This window comes from Triturus cristatus, chromosome 8 (assembly GCF_964204655.1).
Source record: "Triturus cristatus chromosome 8, aTriCri1.1, whole genome shotgun sequence".
Classification (NCBI taxonomy): Eukaryota; Metazoa; Chordata; class Amphibia; order Caudata; family Salamandridae; genus Triturus; species Triturus cristatus.
Genome location: NC_140591.1, coordinates 1,382,726,809 through 1,382,747,190, shown reverse-complemented (window position 1 = coordinate 1,382,747,190; position 20,382 = coordinate 1,382,726,809). Strand labels below are relative to the sequence as shown.

Sequence of the window (20,382 nt, the reverse complement as noted above, 5' to 3'; positions counted from 1 at the left end):
CCTCTGAATGAACGCAACATGTAACAAGAGATAGTAGTGCACTAACAACATTCATGCGTCACTTGAGACAGGTAGTTACGTGTGCACTGCTATGTAAGTTCTGTTGTACACCGTTTGCATGTGTTTTCATTATTGAACAAAATGTGAAATAATTGTAATTCCTCCCATTAAAACTATGTTATAAAGCAATTGAAAGAATTCTTGTGGAATTTGATATAGCATAGTAGAGGTACTCCTACCAACTGAGAAGTATTTTATCAAAAATATAGATATTGGTGCTTGGAAGTTTTTGGGGATCTAAGAGAGCAGTGAACAGTCTGTACTGGAACTGAGATTACCTTTTGTGTAATATTTATGTTGTCAAAGGGTAGCATCCCCCACTCTCCAGATCAGCATTGTAAATTGGTAAGATGGTGTGTGCAATGTGGCGCCCAGGGAGAGGGATATGCCCGGGAGTTTTGCAAAATTTGTTAAGGTCACCGGGCTGTGTGGAACACTGTAGAAGGTTGAGGAGTCCTAGTCGCATGACTTATAGCCATGACAGATACTAATGAAAAGGAATGTTGTGAGTTACTTACACAATGGTACATTTGGGGGGGTGTCCCTTTAGAGCCCAAATGAGATTGAAAGCCACTGCCAAGTTCTGTACGAGGCTGATTTCAGATTTTTAATAGCAGGCAAACAAAGAATATCTTGCAAAGCTCAATAGATGGCACTCATAGTGAACAAGAGAGATCTGCAATATGGCCTACAGATCCTGACCAGACTAAATGTCTGAAATGTGCTTAAGATCATAAAATAAACAACCATATGCTATTCTGTCACCTCAAACTGCTCCATCTTTTCCCCTGGACTGGAAACACTAAACATGGGAGAAGGCTGTAAGCATAGCAGAGTTACTTAAGGGCTTATTATGACTTTGGCAGTCTTGCAGCATGGCCGCCATGCCACCACCACTCTCCAAGACTGCCAAAGCCAAAATAGACCGCCAGCCAGATTACAACTTTTTAAGTCTCTGGCAGGCGGTTCTTTGACATTCCTATGGCCGTGCCTATTAAAAAAGCCCTGCAATGGGATCGCCAAAGCAAGTTCCTGCACGGCATGGACTGTTAAGTCCATGCCGTGCAGGAACTGGGCATGCATGCAGACGGGGGCACACTAGGTGCCCCTCTGCTTGCACTCTATGGTCCAGAGGCGACAAGGGTCCCTGTAGGGCCCCATTTGTTTCCTCTCTGCCACAGTGTTCATGGTGGGCTCACTGCCATGAAAACTATTGTGGAGAGGAAACTCGTAATATACTTGGTGGGGCCACAGTGGCCTGCCATGCATATTGCGGTCTCAAGAGCGTCACAACACCGCCAGCAATCTCTGATCCCTGGTGATTGGGGCTGTGCCAACGCGGTCCAATTGCCCAAGTTGTAATGGGGCAGTCAGACTGCCTGTGCAACATTGACCACACCACCACTGTGGCTACGGCATTTCATTGGCCTGTCGAGGTCATAATAAGCCCCTTCGTGTTTTTAAAGTGAGAAGAAATGTGAAGCAAGCTGTTTTGACAATTTTCCACCAATGTTTTGGGGGTGGAGATCATGGGGGGGAATCATGTGAGTGTCTTGCAATAAATTTGAAGCATGTCGTTTTGAAGACAATTTTTATGTCTGTTGTACATGTATGGGGCGCTCCTTCATAGGAGCAATGAATATTAAATGAGCGGCTCATGCTGCTCATTTACTATTCATGTTTTATTTAATGTAGTTATTCCAGTGCCTACCAAGACAACCAGATCCTTTTTTTGGTCTCCCCTGCTGGTGGGAGCCTGTAGTTCTTTTTTTTTTTTTTTAAATAAATATTGAGAGGGCAGTTTTTGTTCAATTAAGGAGATGATAGCATGAGGCCCCCTCCCCAACAGCTTAAAGGGCCTCAGGACCCCATCACCTGGAGCCGAATTGTTTTAAGGGGAGAGAGGCACGTGGTATTCATCCCCAAATCTTTACAAGCCATTACAAGCCTCGGGAACCTCACTCCCCAGGGCTGTTATCCTTAATTAAGGGGAGGGAATGTGCAGCCGCCATCCCCGAGCCTTTAGGGCCCCAGGGAACCCTTCTCTGAGTGCCTCTTTGTAATTAAGGGGAGAGGGTGGTGGCCCCCCACCTGAGCCATGCACGGTCCTGGGGACCCCATCTCCCAGTGCCTTTTTTTAATTAAGGGGAGAGTAGGGTGGTGCCTCACCTGAGCCATGCAAGTTCCCGGGGACCCCGTCTTCAGGTCCTTGTTTTATTAAGGGGAGGGGGTGCACAGCCCTGGGACAACATCCCCCACAGCCTAATGTGTGGGTCACACACAACACATAACTTTGAGGGTGGTAGGGGGCACTTGAGGGCCTCCCACAGCCTCACCGGCTCCTTTGCATGCACCCATCTTGGGTGTATACCAGAGCTGGCATTGCTCCCACCCTTTGGGAACAGCTGTTTTTGCATGCTCAAGCCAGGTGGGAGCAATCTGAGTTTCCTAGCCTATAAGAGCACGGGCAGCAAAACAAATGTTTGCTCCCACCCAGCGGGTGGGTGCATTTTTTGCTGATCCTGCTGGGTGGGTGCAGACAAGTCTTCCCTGCCTGTGAGAGCGGTGGGCTCACCGGGACACAAGAAGAGGGTCTGCCCTGGGAGATGGGGTCTGTGGGGCCTTTTGAGGCTGTGGAAGGAGGGCCTTATGCCCTCCCATTTTTAAACAATGTTGGCCCCATGGGATGGGCCCGTGAAGGGTTGATGAGGGGCAACCCCCCTTTAAAATTAATACGGTTCCAGGGAATGTGGTCCCCAGAGCCTGCCAAAGATCAGAGAGGAAGGGGCCATGTGCCTCCTCTCCTATTATTAGATCCCCTCCCCCCCCCTTGAGATCATATTCTCAAAGCGTCCATAGTGTTTTTACATGATGTCTGTCGAAGGTACTCCGCAGCATGACTGCTCATTCTCAAATATAGCAGCAAAACTGCTCCCGTGTTTGAGAGCGAACAGTCATGCTGTGGACGAATGAGGATATGATACAGGAATTGGTGCTTAGAATTGATCTCTGATGAAGCCCCATGTGGGACACAATGCTTTGGCTGGGCTGACTCTTTCCATTTCGATGAAGCTCAGCATCTTGGACATTAGGAACTAAAGTGAAATTAATATGTGAATAGGTGGACTTTGGACTCTAATCACGTTTGAGTGCTTCCCTCATTTGGAAATGTATTTATGTGTATTTATGGGGGTTCTTTGGGTATTTATGGGGGTTCTGTGGGTGAACAAACCGAGGATTACAGCACCGAAATCGTAAACTAAAATGCAATATACACTGAGGCAGTGGGTTGTTACCATTTCTGCCCAGAGAGTGTGCTTATTGAGTATGTGAATATTTGAATTAGTACTACTGTATTCTTTCTACAGGCAAGGAGTATTCATATACAGATAGCTCATATTGAGAGGACGTTGCCCTCTTTAGATTTTACTAGGGAATTGAACATTTTGGGGCCATTTCACCCAGACATTTATTGCCAAGTATGATTTAGAATCTGTAAGAGATTGGATTACTGGTTGAAGGGGGTAATAACCCATTTCAAATAATAATCACAACCCTTGTCAAGGTGAACCATAAAGTCACTGAATAAACCTGCGCATAACCCTCTTGTAGCTTTGCACAAAAGCAGCCAGACTTAATGCAGAGGTAATGTGTAAAGTATTTATGCAGAACTCAAACAGTAATAAAGTGAAAACACAACACAAGAATGCTCCCAATCCAGATTAGAAAAATAGAATAAATATACATAAATAAAATGACACCAACACAGCAAACACCCAGTCAGTATGAGTTTCTAAAGTCTAGGGTTAAAAAATAGCATTAAAAAGCGAGAAGCCCCAACTATGGGTTGCACTGTACTGGGACACAGTCACAAGGTCAAGCCAACCAATATGGAGTGCATGACAAGTATAAGACCAGGATCGATCAGTTGGTTGTTGTACCTTCTTGCCTTGGTGCGGATGCTATGTGGTGCTGCACTGAAAGGTTCTGCATCGCTCTGCGTTGGATCCGGAGAAGTGGCCAATTTGGAGCAGTGTCGTGCTGCAATGCAAGATCCGGCATTGCTTTGTGCTGCTCTTTGTCGGATCCAGTGAAAACTTCAAAGGGTTCAAGACCTTCAGAACAGCACTTCCGGGTCAAGTCTCACTCCCCCAGAGGGTGGTGGAGGAGACCAGATCAGGTCCAGTTGGGTCTGGTCGGCTGGAAAGCAGGAATAGCCATTGAAAGCTTATTGTATCCCTGTAGCTAAAAACAGGAGGTCCCCCACTCGATTTTGGAGTCACTTCTGGGGTCCTGGGTTGAAGGCAAGCAGATTGAGTCTTTCTTCTACAGACAGCAAGGCAGACCTTCTTTTGAATCTTCTCAAGTCCAGGAGTGTTCTGATTTCAGATTCCCGGGATGCCACTTTATGCCCAGCGCCAGTCTGTGGGTTAGAGACACCCCCTTTATCTAACTCTAAATTGGCTCAGTTCAATGACTCTCTTCCACCTGGGTTTGGCTCCAACCTGGCTAGTAAAACAAAGGGCAGACAGACCAAGTTGTAAGCAGCATCTGCCAGTCACAGGATCAGTTTCTTCTATAGCCCCCAGGCTACTCTTTGAAATGCAATCAGGGCAGAGGCACAGCCCATCCCCAGCCATCCTGTTAGAAAGACCCACTCCCCTCTACACACTGGTCTTTTGTCCACTGTCTGGTTACAGTACACATTTCCCAGTGGGGGGGTGAGGGGGGGCATCAACAGTAAGGAGACTATGCACACTGGCAGAAAGGCACATTAGGCCTACGCAGAAAAAAGCCAGCTTTCTAAAAGTGCCATTTCCAAAATAGTGATTCAAAATCCGACTTTACAATTGATTTCAAATTACCATTAAAGTGAGTGGAAGAAGTATTGTCCTAGCTGTTCTCAAACTGAATTTAGTGGAAGTGTTGTAAGGGGACCAGTGTTAGTTTATGAGAGACGAATATATGATGTTACAATACAAACAATGACAATGCATGCTTTTACAATGCAGTTTTTACATCGCAACTACCATTACATCGCATGATTTTACAACGCATGCCATTGCAATGCATTTTTTTAAATTACCATTACAACGCATACCATTACAACACATACCATTACAAGTCATAATAATTTTAGGGCAACAGTAGGGTAAGTGTTGGATAGTGTAGGGGTAAAAATTACTATTCCCACTCCAGTGAGTGCAAGAGTAGGGAAAGTGTTGGATAGTGTAGAGGTAAAAATTACTATTCCCACTCCAGTGGGTGCAACAGTAGGGAAAGTGTTGGATAGTGTAGGGGTAAAAATTACTATTCCAATCTACCCCAAAACCCATACCCACCCTAAAACCAAAAAATCTCCATTACTTACCTTATAATGTGTTGTATTGGTATGTGTTATAATGGTATGCATTGTAATGGCATGCGTTGTAGTGACATGCGTTGTAGTGGCATGCGTTGTAATGGCATGCGATGTAAAGGCAGTTGCGTTATGACCGTTGCATTGTAATAGCAGTGCAATGTAATGACTGCGTTGTAATGGATATTTCCCATGAGAGACTAGCTTTACCACAGTGAAAAATGATCTCAGGGGTTTTCACTGCCAGGACATGTAAAACATATAATATACATATCCTACTTTTTAACTGACCATGCACCCTGCTATATGAGCCTTATAGAGCTCCCTTTATGTGACTTATAAGTATGAAAAAGGAAGGTTTAGGCCTGACAAAAGGTTTATTTTGCCAGATAAAAATGGCAGTTTTAAAACTGCACACAGGATGCCAGGGCTGGCCTGGAGACATGTGTAACAGGGCTACTATAGCCAATGGCACAATGGGTGCTTCATCCCATTAGCAGCATTTAATTTCCTTGCCCTTGGTACACATAGTTACATCTACTATGGACTTATAAGTAAATTAAATGTGATAATCAAATGGGGGACAATATTAGCATGTTTAAAGGAAAGAGCCCATACTCTTTACTACTGGTTGTTTGGGAGGGTTAATGTGCACCGAGTTCTAATGCCAACAAAAACAAGTTCAGCTACAGAAGGCAAAAATCTGGGGTGATTCTGCAGAAAGGGCACATTTTCAATAGTATGAATAGACCAAATTCTTATTATTATTTTCTTGACATAAAAGAAATTTTAATAAACAGGTTTTCAAAATGTGTTGAAATAGACATATATATGTTGAACTTAAAATATTTATCAAATGTCATGCTGCATTTGCTCAGCTATGTGTCAAAGCAGAATCCATCTTTTATACACAAAAAAATAAAACATGCCCATTCCTACTTCAGTTTATGGGTTAATATACAGGTATACCAATATAAAAACTTTTGAGCATTGCACCCCCCTCGCACCATCTGAAGCAAGTGCTAACATTGATGACTGGACAATCGCAAACCCACAGTACGTCGGTGATTTACTCCAATAAGCAATCCAGGTAACTGGTTGGTTGTATGCAAGATTAAATCCATTACAGCAATTCTTTGAATCACAGAATTTCTGCCCACAAATGAATTTGCAAAAAAACATAATGTGCAGCTCCATGCCTCAAAGCATCTTTCAGTAAAGCAGTTTCAATATCAGTGATCTCCTTGGTTCTCCTCTCTTGCTAGTCTGCGTCTAGATGTGGTTTAGTCTGCAATTTATACAATATGAATTGCTGCATAAATATACCCACAATTGTTTGCCTGCACATGGAAGCCAAGTTCTCCAATTTCCTACATCTGGCTCCCAAAGAGTTAAGGGGCATATTATCAAGCACGGCGTTAAAATTATCGCCGCTTTAGCGGCAGAAAACTGCAGCTAAAGCGGCGATAATGGGCTTGATAATATGCCGCAGAGAATTCCCATAGAAGCCCATGTTCACACCAGAACATTGGCTTCTATGGGAATTCTCTGCAGCCTATTATCAAGCCCATTATCGCCGCTTTAGCAGCAGTTTTCTGCCGCTAAAGCGGAAATAATTTTAAAGCCGTTTCTTGATAATATGCCCCTAAATATCACAGTGTTAACACAAAACAGCGTATCTGCATTTTGGTGCTATATACAGACTTATTTACATTGCTACACATTTCCTATCTGCAGTATGGCTCAGTGAAACCCACGAGTGAACATCCGATGAGAGGCAATAGTAATCTTTTAGAGGTCATGTAAGTGTCTGAGTGACAGCCAAGAAAACACAGTGTAATATTCGGAAGCTGACATTAACAAAAGGACAGCAAGGTGGCAAGCACTAGTACAGATCTAATTTCAGATCATTCAACCACGATAGATTCATAAACTTGATGAATTCACTATGCCCTCAACAGTGTCCTATAAATCTGATTTTTCATAAGTATGCATTGCTGCTCTTCCTTGACGGGTCATCTGGTGAATGGTGGCACAGTTATTTTCAGAAGGGAGTCCAACCAGCTGTCATCAAACAAAGGAACATTCTGTATTGACTGTAGTGGTGATAGTTAGAGGTGATGGATTGAGTAAAGTGATGCTGGTTGTCTCTTTAAAAACTACACACACATTTATGTAGCGCAGAAGTCGTTTTCTGAACATCCCATTGTATTGTCCTTAGATTCAGTGGGGTAACAAGGTGGGTGGCGGTCCGCCCCGGGCAGCACGAGTTCTGAGGGGACGTCTCCAACACCCCCCCCCCACACTTTTCAGATGGCTGCCGTGGGCCAGCAAACTCAGGGGCCGCCATGGACGGCTTCAGGTCTAGCTAAGTCACTTCTTAGAATAAAAAGCCACTGAAAACACAATGGCATGGAATAGAAGTCGTGAACGTATTCAGTGTTTAATTTGTAAAACAATAAGTGCGGTGTCCAGCCCACATGTTCTGTCTTTGGGAGTCCCTCAGGGATCTGCCCTCAGCTCGCTGTTCTTCAATACCTCTGTCTGCCTCACCCGGTTCTTGTAAGCAGACAACACTCAAATCATCTTCTCCTTGTCGTCTGCTCAGGATTACAACTCTGGGGCACCGAACTCCTCCCTGGGTCTTCTCTCCACATGGATGAATACCAATTCTTCAAAACTAAATGGTGAGAAAACCAAGCTAATAGTGCTGGGCAAAGAACCCCCCTGTTATGGGGACCTCAGAACTGGCCTGAGACTTTAGGCACTTTACCAGAACCGGCCCAGAAGGTGAAGAACCTAGGCTTCTGGCTGGACTCCAACTTGTCAATGAAACCACAGGTGGCCAAAGTAGACTGGACTTGTTTTTCAACTCTGATATGGGTAAAAAGATTATTTGGATGCTCCCTTTCTCTGCCCAAAGGACAGTTATTCAGGCCATGATCCTATTCAGGGTGGATTACGGTAACATTCTGAACCTGAGGGTGGATAAAGCTGCTGAAAGATTCCATTGGTGCAGAACTCTGCCAGCAGTCTCCTCTTCTGACTACCGAAATATGCCTCGGTGTCTGGTCTCTCCCGCAACCTACACTGGCTCACTGTAGACCATCGTATCCAGTTTAAAGCATTATGCTTTCTGCATAAAGCCAACTCATGCTCTGCAAGAACTGGTGCCTCCCTATCAGTCCTCCTGCGTGCTGCGCTCAGGCAATCATTCACTCTGTACAGTTCCCAGAGTCAAACATGCTCGTATGGGTGGTCGCTGGTTTTCCTACTTGGGCCCCAAGCAGTGGAATACCCTCCCTGAATCCCTGCGACTCTCCCAGAGTCCCTGCGAAGTTGCACATCACTAACCGTTTTTCGCAAAAAAACAGAAAATCTGGCTCTTTAATCGCTATTTGTCAGTGCCGTTGTTAAGTTAAAGTGCTTGGAAATACTCTCTGGGTGTATGTGCTATATAAATTCATATAATAATAATAATACGTGCTGGGGCCTGTTGGACTTAGCCCTTTTTGGCTAAAGCTCCCTAAACTTTTTGTCTTCCCCTAGACCTTTTTTCTGACATGGTGTTGCCAACTTAGATGCTTTGGGCCCTTTGCCACTGCTGATCAGTGTCAAAGTGAAAGTGCTCCCTGTGTAAAGTGTAATGGTAATTGGTTGCCCATAATTGGTATATTTGTTTTACTAGTAAAGTCCATAGTAAAGTGCACTATGTATGCCAGGGCTGGTAACAGAAATGCTACTAGTGGGCCTGCAGCACTAATTGTGCCACCCACACCAGTAGCCTTAAAGAGAGATCTCAGGCCTGCCACTGCAGTGCCTGGGCGTAGTTTATTAAACTGCCTTGTTGTCCTGACAAGTGCACCCACTTTGCAGGCCTTACCCTTCCCCTTTTATGCACATCAGACAGCCCTGTGGTAGGCCCAAGGTACCCCCCTGGGCAGGGTGCAGTGTATGTGAAAGGTAGGACATGTACTAAGGTGTGTACCATGTTCTGACAGTGAAATACTCTCCATTTCATGTTTTCACTGTTGCAGGGCCATCTTGCCAATTGGACAGAATGGGGGAGGCTGTGTAATATGTTTCCAGCCTATCGTCTCATAGTCTTAAGATGGAGAGGTGAAGTTTAGTGTGCCTGAACTCACAATTTAATAACACATCTTTTTCTGAAGGTTGTTTTTGCATTGTGTGTTTAGAAACCACACTTTTAGAAGTGGCTGTTTTTTGTTCCAAAAATTCTGTGTGTCTCTGCCTGGTTGTGGATTGACTGCCTGGATTTGAATGTGATAGGATCTGGGAAATGTCCTGACCCAGGGGAGGAGGTGAGACAGCAACAGTCTGACCGGCATCTGGAGTGTAGGGGGGAGAAGTAGCCCCTGGAGGTGAAGAGTCCTGGGCTGCCGCCATAAAACAATGGCTCCATCTCCTGCTGAGTAATTGGGGACCCAAACCCCCACTATCAAAGGAGGAAGGTGTCACTGGCATGGAGACACCCAGAACTGGTTTAGACGGGGGTCAATGCCCCCCTGAACACAAAGACTTCAAAGACATTTAGGGGTACTATGAGAGCTGAAACCCCTGAACGTTGGACTGATCAAGACTGAAAGGATTAAAACCACTTTGTGGGCAAGAGGAACCTCCGCCAAGGAAGAAACAACTGAAGAGACTGAAGGAAAGGACTGACTTCTGCTGTGTGTTCTGGGGCTGGCCTGCAGTTTGCTGATTTAACCAAGGATAGGCTAAGGGACTTTGCTGTGTGCTGTGTCCCCTTGCTTGAAAGGACTTTGCTGTGTGCTGTGTCCTGAAGTAACTTGTCCCCAAAGGCCCGAGGAGAGCTGGCTCCCTGTTATGGAAACTAAGGAACATAAAAGTTTCCTGGTGTGTCTCAGCAACGCTGTGTGCGTGTGCTTTTTTCAGCCTGAGACCTGCGTAAGAACTGCCCCGTGATTGTGTGCACCCGGAGTCCAAGTGAGTCTCAGCGACGCTGTGTGCATGTGCTTCGTGCAGCCTGAGACCTTCTTGAGGATTACCCTGTGATCGTGTGCATCCGGAGTCAAAGTGAGTCTCAGCAACGTTGTGTGATTGTGCTTCGTGCAGCTTGAGACCTTCGTGAGGATTGCCTTGTGATCGTGTTCACCCGGAGCTCAAGTGAGTCTCAGTAACGCTGTGTGCGTGTGCCCTGTTGCAGCCTGAGACCTTCGTGAGAATTGCCCCATGACTGTGTCTCCCAGAGCAGTCTTGTTCTCTGCTTCGATCGACAGCGTGACCAGAAGTGCTGCAATCATCATTGACATCGGCCCGGACTGGCATCTCCAGAGGAGCTGTGCCGCCGGCCTGATCCTGCATTTGCCAAGGAGGGACCTCGAACCATCCCCGTTGGGGGTGGCCTGAGTTCCACTGCCCAAGATCAACAAAGTCGCACTGGAGGCCCAAGTCACGAGGCGAGGAGAGTGAGAACGCACCCCCCTGGTAACGCTCAGCGAGCATGCGTGTGTCACTGCCTAGGGCGGGGTGCAGGCTACGAGAGAAACGCTCTCAGCCTTTCCCATCTTTGCAGCGTGAGCCTCCGCTCAAGTCCGCATCGCGGCCCGTACGTGCCGAGGAGTGGCAGTACCGGAGCCGGAGTGGGGAACTATGTTAAAACGAAGAAAGCTGCGCAGGCAAGTCTTGTAAGTAAAGGTAGTAGATTTATTCTTGTAGTTACGTCATAGGTACTGAGATACAGGAAGATGTTCTGATCCATAAAAGTGCCCCACCAGGAGCAGCCTCCTCGCTGCTCAGCCCTTCCACACCAACTGATTCTCCCTACAATCCAAACCCACTGAACATTCTATATGACCTCATCACAGGCTGAGCAGCAAGGCAGAGAACCACTGTAGGGAGAGTGCATTGGGTAATTAGTACATCACAACACATCTCCCTCCTTATAATGATCAAAAACATTCGAAATGTGTTAAGGTGATAAGACACACATCTCAGCAAAGGAGGATGCATTAACAACAAAATAATTATACATCACCCCCACTGCTATAATGATCATATACATTCAAAAGGACTGAAGGTGATACAACACACGTCACCCAAGGAGGATGCATTACAACAACCTATAACACATCCTTCCCCCTGATAATGTTGATAGACAACAAAGCATGCAAGATAAAGAGATACATGCTTAAAAACAGAGGATGCTATCCTCCATAACACACACAACAAACAGCGGGTACAATACCACCACACCACACGGAGTACCCATTGTACCACAAACTGAAACACAAGACTGCAGCAGACAAGGATCTACAATCTTCAACTGCACAAACCAACGGTAGGACAGATCTACCTCAAAGAAGAGGAATAAGACACCACCCATACCAAAACAGGGAAATTATGATCCCCAAAACACTCTAAAAACAAATATGGTATCTATAAACCCAAAGTAAAACCAGGGTATCCTTAAACCCGAAACACACTCAGAATATTCTATGGGTAACTATAAACTCAAGGCAATTCAGGGTATGATTGAACCGAGACATACTGGCCCAAAACATGGAATTCAGAAAAACTAGCACAGATGCACACAGTCATGACACCCACACAACATATTATGGGTATCCCTAAACCCAAGACAATCAGATTATGGGTATCCCTAAACCCAAGGAAAACATAACATGGGTATTCTTAAACCCACGACAATCCAGGGTATCCTTTAAACCCAAAACACTCTAGAAACAAAAGTAATATACCAACTTCCACAAGCGTCAGTGTAGACAGAATTCTTTAAGCAGTTATAGCAAATTCCACAACCCCACAACCTAGTACTAAGACGAAAGATCTAAGATCGCATAGCATCGCATTGCATCACATGAATGTACCACAGTCATGAAAATATTAAAGACACAAAATTGGCGCAAATATAGCATTAAGAAACAACCACACCACAAGCAGCACACAGGTATTGGAAACAACAACAAACAGAAAGTCTTATGCTCCGGTGAGCGATTTCTCACCCGAAATCCTCACCCATACTGAGTCCTTGTCAATGAGCTGCAAGTTGCTGTCACCACACAAACCGCTGATGCACATAGTTCAATGCCGACATTTCTCCAAAAGGGCACAGCAACATCATCCTCCATGTGCATGATCAAGGTTTTTGATGTACTTGCGATGAGCTACAGATGTTATCCGCCTTGCGCATTTTCGCGCTGCACTTGCCCCAATGAAATAAGCTGGGAAAACGTGGTTGACAATGTAAAGGCTGTACACCAGCTTGGCAATAGCAACGGCAGCCAAACACAAGATGGCTGCACGTAATTTATGCCGTGCTGCATGGCTCACGGCACGTTTATGCCGAAGAGCGTCTCTCCGCAGCCCCAGGGTTTCCAGACACTACAACGTCACAGAGGCTCCCGCGAAAGAACAGCCGGAAACCTTCACACATGTAAGTGTGCACGCGAGGTGGCCAACACGCGCCTGATTTTAATTTTCAAAGTTGTGAGCCAACTGCCAAAAGTCTTAGCGGTAGACAGCATGAAAAATACAGAAAGTCTCTCCCACGAAAAATCACACAAGCACCGGGTATGTGGCTTTGCATTCCAAATCTCACCTGCTACAGGAGGAAACTGCGGGGGTACAACTATGCAAAAAATAAATTGCCCACACGACAAAACAGGCTTAAAATGGGCCATAGTAATCAAACATTCCTTGCAGGAGTCGTTTCCAAAGCTTGAAACTTCAATCTTGGCGCCTGCCTTAACATGCCGGCAGCAGATATCCAGCCACTCACCGCGGACAGCAGAGTACATGATGCTTCTCACGGTGGACAAAGTCTCACCTAGGCCCTCATCGCCTCGCTGCATCCACTGTCGGTTTTCCAAAAAACAAAAAAAAAAAAACACTGTCAACTGCTGATAATTCGCCAGCATTAGTAGTTACTGCCAATCCCCCACAGAATCAGTTTGAGAACCCAGGCGAACCAAGTAAAAATAGCAGCTCTTATCCATTAAAACAGAAACAGGAACACTTGGTAGGGTGGCAGTTGGGACTCATTACAGAAAAACAGGAATAGAATATCCAAGGCAGGGTGACAACTGGCTCCACAGAAATAACAGCAGGAACTGGTAGGCCCAGGCTAGAGTTGACCGTTCACAGGTGATGAGAAATGTCAGGAACTTCTGTTAGTCTAGTTACTCATTTGGGGAACACTCACCCAAGTTCAGCAAGCACTGGCACATCCACGATGGGGCTGACTGATCTTTTGGTCACTGGTGGGGCTTCTGGACTGCCAGCTTGCTTCTTTTAACTGCGCTTCTTCAGTTTCTTAGGTATACAAGTCCATTAAAGTTAGCTCACGTATGTTCTTTCAAATTGTCGCCAGTGTTAAAACGAAGAATGATGCGCAGGCAAGTCTTGTAAGTAAAGGTAGTAGATTTATTCTTGTAGTTACGTCACAGGTTCTGAGATACAGGAAGATGTTCTGATCCATAAAAGTGCCCCACCAGGAGCAGCCTCCTCGCTGCTCAGCCCTTCCACACCAACTGATTCTCCCTACAATCCAAACCCACTGAACATTCTATATGACCTCATCATAGGCTGAGCAGCAAGGCAGAGAACCACTGTAGGGAGAGTGCATTGGGTAATTAGTACATCACAACAAACTGCACTTTGTTTCCCATCATAACAGTGTTGGGGGCATGTTTTGGGAGTAGCTGACCGCGAGTCAGTAAGAGTGGCATAGAGACCGAAGTATCTTATTTTTGCATTACGAACTGCCTGATTGTTGCATGACGAATTGCGTTATTTTTGCATTACGAACTGCCTGATTGTTGCATTACGAATTGCATTATTTCGCATTACGAACTGCCTGATTGGTGCATTACGAATTGTCTGATTCTCGCATTATGAACTGCATAGCATTGCATTAGGACTGCATTAGATCATCGAGAATGGCTCATTAATACTGCAAGAACCTACCAGTGCTTTCTGGCCTAATAACCGGCAAGGTGAAATATTGCAAATACGCATATGTTGGATTTTTATCGTGTGGTCTCATCGTACATCTTTTTTATATAAACATATAATTGTTTTTTATGAAACTCGTGTGGAGTCCCTTTATGGTGTGATCACTGTGTTACTGAGAGTGTGGTTGCAAATACTTTACACATTTGCCTTGGAGATGAGCCTGGCTGCTCGTGCCAAGCTACCGAGGGGGTGAGCAGGGGCTATCTGAGAAGGTGTCCTTCCTTTCCCTGACTTAGAAGCAAGGGTCCCTTTTTGGCCTAAGGTACCTACCTCAGCCAACTAGAGACCCCCAGTTCTAACACGGCCCAATTGTTTGCTCAGAAGCCTGCAGGCGGTCCTACCAATATCAGGGATGCTGAATATAACGGCTGTATGCCTCCACCCTTAGACACTCCCTGCCAATTTACTTCACTCCTGCAGGTTCTTTTTAATCTCTGCTATCTCCCTTCATCACTCTATATTTCCCTCTCTCTTTCCCTGTTCTTTCCCCTTTTACAACTGTTCAGGTTGAATAGGTTTTGTATGAAATAGATATCGATTTAGAGGTCCATTCGTAGACACATGGATGAGCATGCGCAGTCGCACTCCTGTAGCACTACTTCATGTACATTAAATGTCTTCGTGAATTAGTCCCAACACCTTTAAAAATAAAATACAATTGGAATATTCAGGGAATATTCACATACATTTAATAGAAATGAAAAAGAGTGTGCCCTATAGTTTGAAGTCTGTCATTTCAGGGTCTATTAAAAAGGGCATCTGGGTGAAGTAGTTCTTCTGTAGCAGCTCCAAAAGAACTCATCCTTGTGAACAAGCCCCTGTGTTGTCTAACCCTTCCTGTGCTTGTTCTTCAGAAGTCTCCAATAGTACGTTGCAGGGAGAGAGGGAGATGGGACTGCACCAACCACGTTTTATTTTTTAAATAACAGACTTTGACACTGTTTTGGCCAGCTTGTAAAAAGGATGCATTTTTACTGGCATAGAAAATAAAAATAAAACATGTTTAGTGTCTGGTTGACAGGGAAGCACTTTTGAGTTTAGTAGGCAGCATTTCTTGATTTAATAAGAGAGGGTGGGGGTTGTAGGTTCTATTAACCACCTGAATGAATCCTCTGGGTACAGCAGATCAGATAAACAATCGATGCTCAGAGAATACAATCCAATACATTTGTGTTTTGTAGTCAGTATTGAAACTGCATGTATATAGTGTTTCATACCCATGACATGCCTACAACACCCTTGCGGCATGCTTGGTTGGAAGAGTGTTGAATTGTAGCATGGCCTATATGTCCAGCCATACGATGGCCCCGCTGTCACAACAAACATTAAGAGCCATTCTTAAATAAGCAATTAGTTCAAGCCTCCTACAAAACATAATCTCTATTTACTTAATCACAGTGTATCACACGACAACATGCCAACTGTTCGATGATTTTCCATTTTTCTGTCGGCAGGGTAGTGATTGGATAAAATAGTTACAAAATTGCGACTATGTAAAAACGCCTGAAAAGCCATCTATTCTGCATTCGATGGTCAATACCAGTTAGTGGTCTTATTGTCATTCACAATCATGAAGTTGTCGGTGACAAACATTTTGTGTTTGCTAGAACACGTGGCAGAGGTAAGTGGAGATTTTTAAAGTGCTTGACATTCCACGCTTACCATTAAGTGGCAGGAAGCAGTGGGCGAGTGAGGGACGGTTGCCCCGGTCACACAACTATTAGGGGCATTCTTAGGGGAGCAAAAGTTTAAAAGAAAAGTGGAAGGATACTTGCTTGTACGGGCACTGCCAACCCACGCTACGCGCTGGCCGTAAACTGCAAAAAAAATCTGAGTCATGTTCTGTGCTACTCTAATCTTCTGTGGTTTAAAGGTCAGAACTTGTTCTTCTATTGTTCAAATGCATGTGTTCTTGTTATGGATTTGGGGAGCTTTGTGTCTTCTTTTTTTTATTCTTTTTATTACATTTTCTTATCACTACAACAGATTGACTAAAGCTACAGAGTCAGACAATCTCCATTAAACGTCATACAGCACATTAGTGCTGGGGAGACATTTCCAGAGCCCACCATATAGGGTACAAGAAGACATGCAGACCCCTTTAACCTGCGACAGTAAGGCTAACTATTCCCCACGAGCCCCTACTCGTGTACATCAATCAAGATGGTCTATTATTCGGAGGGTACATAAGCCTATGCAACATATCAGCTCAATGAAACAAGTGCGCAGCGAGCTTATCATCCCTCCCCGTTGCTTTAATATGCTGTTCATCCCCCAAAGCTCAACCCTCTAAGTCTTGCTTCCACCGTCGATGCTCAGATGGCTGTGGAGCTGCCCCAGGAATTGCTAATCTTCTCGTTGCCAATACTTTATCCAGTGCTATCATACATACCCTCATTTTATGCCCTTTCTTATTCAGGAGAATGCCCGCTTGGCATTTTTTTATCCAGGCGTCTAAATCCACCCCTGTAACATGTGTCCGTATACCGCAAACCTGTCCCAAAGTTTCTATAGTCTTGGGCAGATCCAAGTCATATGCAGAAATTCTGCCTCCACCAAGCAACATCTCCCACAGGAGCCTCGCTGATTCAGCAATATCTTCGCCAATTTACGCAGAGGTAAATATGTTTTATGTAAAAAATGGTACTGTAGTCATTTGAATCGGCCATACCCTTAATTTTTGTGCATGCTTTTTTCCAAGTGGCTTCAGAAAAAGCTTCCAGGCACTTATCCGCCCAACTTTGGAAAGCCCTCTTAGTCCTGCCTCCTCTGTCCTCAACCAGTGCAGCATATAACCCAACAATCTCAAAATGTACCTCATAATTGCATTGTCTAGCAGGGCCTCCAGAAACTAAGTCATATGCCGCTCACTGTGTGTGACATTTTGGCATATTTTAAAACTGGGCCAGGCCAATTCTAATCAACTCCTGTGTCTGTACAAATGAAATAAACCTGCCACTGAAATAAAGGTCTCCCACCGAGTGACAGCTTCCCTCCCACCAACCCCGAAAAGATATATGCCTCTGTATGATTTAGAATGGACACATCTCCCACAATGGGATATTCAGAGCAAATGGGTGTCTCTTCAGGACCTGGACTACCAGTCTATACCACACTTCTCCCATATGTTTAACCAGTTATAGCATTTTCTCCGTACCCCTGTTCTCACAGAAACAGTTCAGGAAGCGTAGATTCACCATGTGTTGCTGGCAAAAGGGATTTCTCCCACTTCGGTCCATCTCCAAACTAATGGTGGCATGCTGGAGCTGTGCAGGCACATAATATACACACAAGTTGGGGAATCCCAGTCCATCGGTCCTCCAGGGTAACTTAAGTGTGGACAGCTGTGTTCTACTTCTCCCAGCTGCCTAGACTAAATCACCCAATAGGCTGTCAAGTTTACAAAATGTGGTCATGGGTAGCAGGAACATGGAATTTTGTAGAATGTAGAGGCACCTTGGGAGAAATACCATCATGGCCAAAAAGATTCAACCCATGATGGGAAGAGGGAACGTTTTCCAGAAACTCCCTGAATTCTGCAATCCATCTACCACCCTAGTGATATTGCATGTCTATTGTTCTTGTGGGTTTCTAGAGACCCAAATTTCCAAATATGGAAAGCCGAAACTTTCCCACTGGAGGCTTGGTTCCGGAAGTAGGACAGCCTGTATTCTTCCCAATCCACCCAGACGGAAAAGCTTCCAATTAATTTGATTAGCTGTCCTAAAGCTATTTAGTTCAGCCATCATTCAGGAGACCGAGTGTATCTGGTCCCTAAAGTATAATAACTCATCATCCCCATAAAAAGTCACAACATGGGTGTCATTACCCATCTGGATACCCCGATTTCTCAGGTATTTTCACAACTGAACTGCCAGGGGTTCGACTGCTAATTCGAAGAGCATGGGGGACAGCAGGCAGCCTGTCTAGTTCCCCTCCCCAATGTCCAAGCAGCTACGGTCACACCACCCTTTTTGCCCCTAGTAGTTGGATCCGAATAGAGCAGCTGCACCCACCCTATAAACCCTGGGACAAATTTCATACACCTGAGAATCCCCCAAAGGTAATTCCAACTGACTGTATCGAAAGCCATTTCGAGATCTAAAGCAGCAAAGGAATAATCCTCTACCACATCTGTCAGTGACTGCATGCCACGCGCCAGGCGTCTAATATGAAACATCATACTCCTGCCATGGGTAAACCCAGTCTGAACCTCAGGGAAAAGGTTACGTGTAGCAGTGAGGATCCTATTTGCCAGAGCCATACTCAGCTCCTTAACATCTTTATTCATCAATGATAAGGGACGATACAGACAACAGAATGTGGTTCTTACCTTCCTTCGGGATCACAGCTATGATAGCCTCCCTCATCATGTCCAGTAGCTGGCCTGTCTCTCTAGCCTCTTCACACACCCCCAGCAACGTCTCCAGAAGCAAAGTAGGCATCTCCTGGTAGATGTTGGCTGATATACCATCTATCCCAGGGGCTTCACCCTTGCCATACCCTAAGGGCCGGACTGGGAACCCAAAGCAGCCCTCGTTCTTTTGTAGGACCAACCACCCCATCACCCAACCCCCACCCATGTTTTGCACCACTAAGTAAAATAAAACTTTGGACTATTATACTGCCGTAAATTGTAGGTAGATGTGCAGACAGTAGGCGTAGCCACCATATGCCAGGTTTGGGTCACTATCAAGTGCTAAAATAGTTAGACTCCATGAATCCCACTGGCGGGCCATGCTCCTTTCCGCCAAGCTCTAGGAGAAGTCTTTGCTACACTGGGCGCACACGAGGCTACAGGCCTGCTTTCAGAGCCCAGGTCGTCAGCCCAGTTGCACCGCTGACAAGATCCTTGCCACTCCAATCTGTAGCAAAGGTAGGACCTACCTCCTCAGCCACAAATGGCACCCTCGCCAGGCCACTACCAGGTTCTGCACTAGGCTGGTCAAGCTCAATCCAATCTAATCCAATCCAATTCTCTCCCCTCCCCTCTTCGCCTCTCCTCTCCTCTTTTCTGTTGCAGGCTCGGCTTGCTACCAACAACTCTGTCACAGTGTTTACACAGCACTAGAAAGATTTATATTCATTGCCAAGGGGTCGGTGCAACAGGATTTTGTAGGATATTATCTGGTGGAGGGAGGACTCCTCAGCCACACATCTAGTCTGACACCTTGCCTTGGCCTCCCCTTCAGCTTTGAGTCTTGTCTAATGTGGTTTTGTTGGCTGCCACAGTAATGTCAGCCACCATGCATTAAGGATACAAATTCAACAGCATGAATTACTACAGTACTGATTGATCATAATGGTTGACCTGCAATAAGGGGCCTAAACTGTCTTAAAGACTTACTCAGGTGATGTGTTGAGCTAACTTTGGGGAAAAAATGAAAATCTTCAGGATCCTGTCAGGGCACTGCCAAACCCCAAGCCTGCGTAGTTTGCATTCGACTTCATGTCTCTTCCTTCCAACACTATACACTTCCTGTATCCTTATCTCACTCTAGAAGATTCTTTTTCATCCCTGCTTTCTCTATATATCACTGTTTTTCTATCTTTTTCTTACCCCGTGCCCTTTTCTGTCTTTCTGTTGCGCCAAATACAAATCTAGTGATGAAAAATATGTTGCAGGCCCCAAAAATGAATACTTCTGCCCTCCACCTGCAACCACCCGCACAAATTAAGCAGTGTCTGTATTTTGTTATCCTATCCTATAAGGTTTGTTTGTTGCTTTTAGTACAATAATCATTTTGGATTACTGCTTTGCCATAGCTGTTCTTGATTTCTTGTATCTTGCTGTTGCTCAAGGACAAACCGAAATTTGCTATTATAGTGCCTGTCGGCGGTAAATTTAAGAGAGCGTTACTGTACTATCAGATTGCACTTTTCTACGATGTAATCAAGTGTGGGGTGCTATATCATGTGGACAAGTTCTGAGGGGGGTTTGAATCAGA

The 20,382-nt window shown here is 45.1% G+C and overlaps 1 protein-coding gene across 3 annotated transcripts in view; it reads left to right on the top strand.

The window, feature by feature from the left end:
* Nucleotides 1–20,382, top strand: part of GRIK1 (glutamate ionotropic receptor kainate type subunit 1) — a 968,246-nt gene that overhangs the window by 543,165 nt on the left and 404,699 nt on the right. The window lies entirely within an intron of this gene.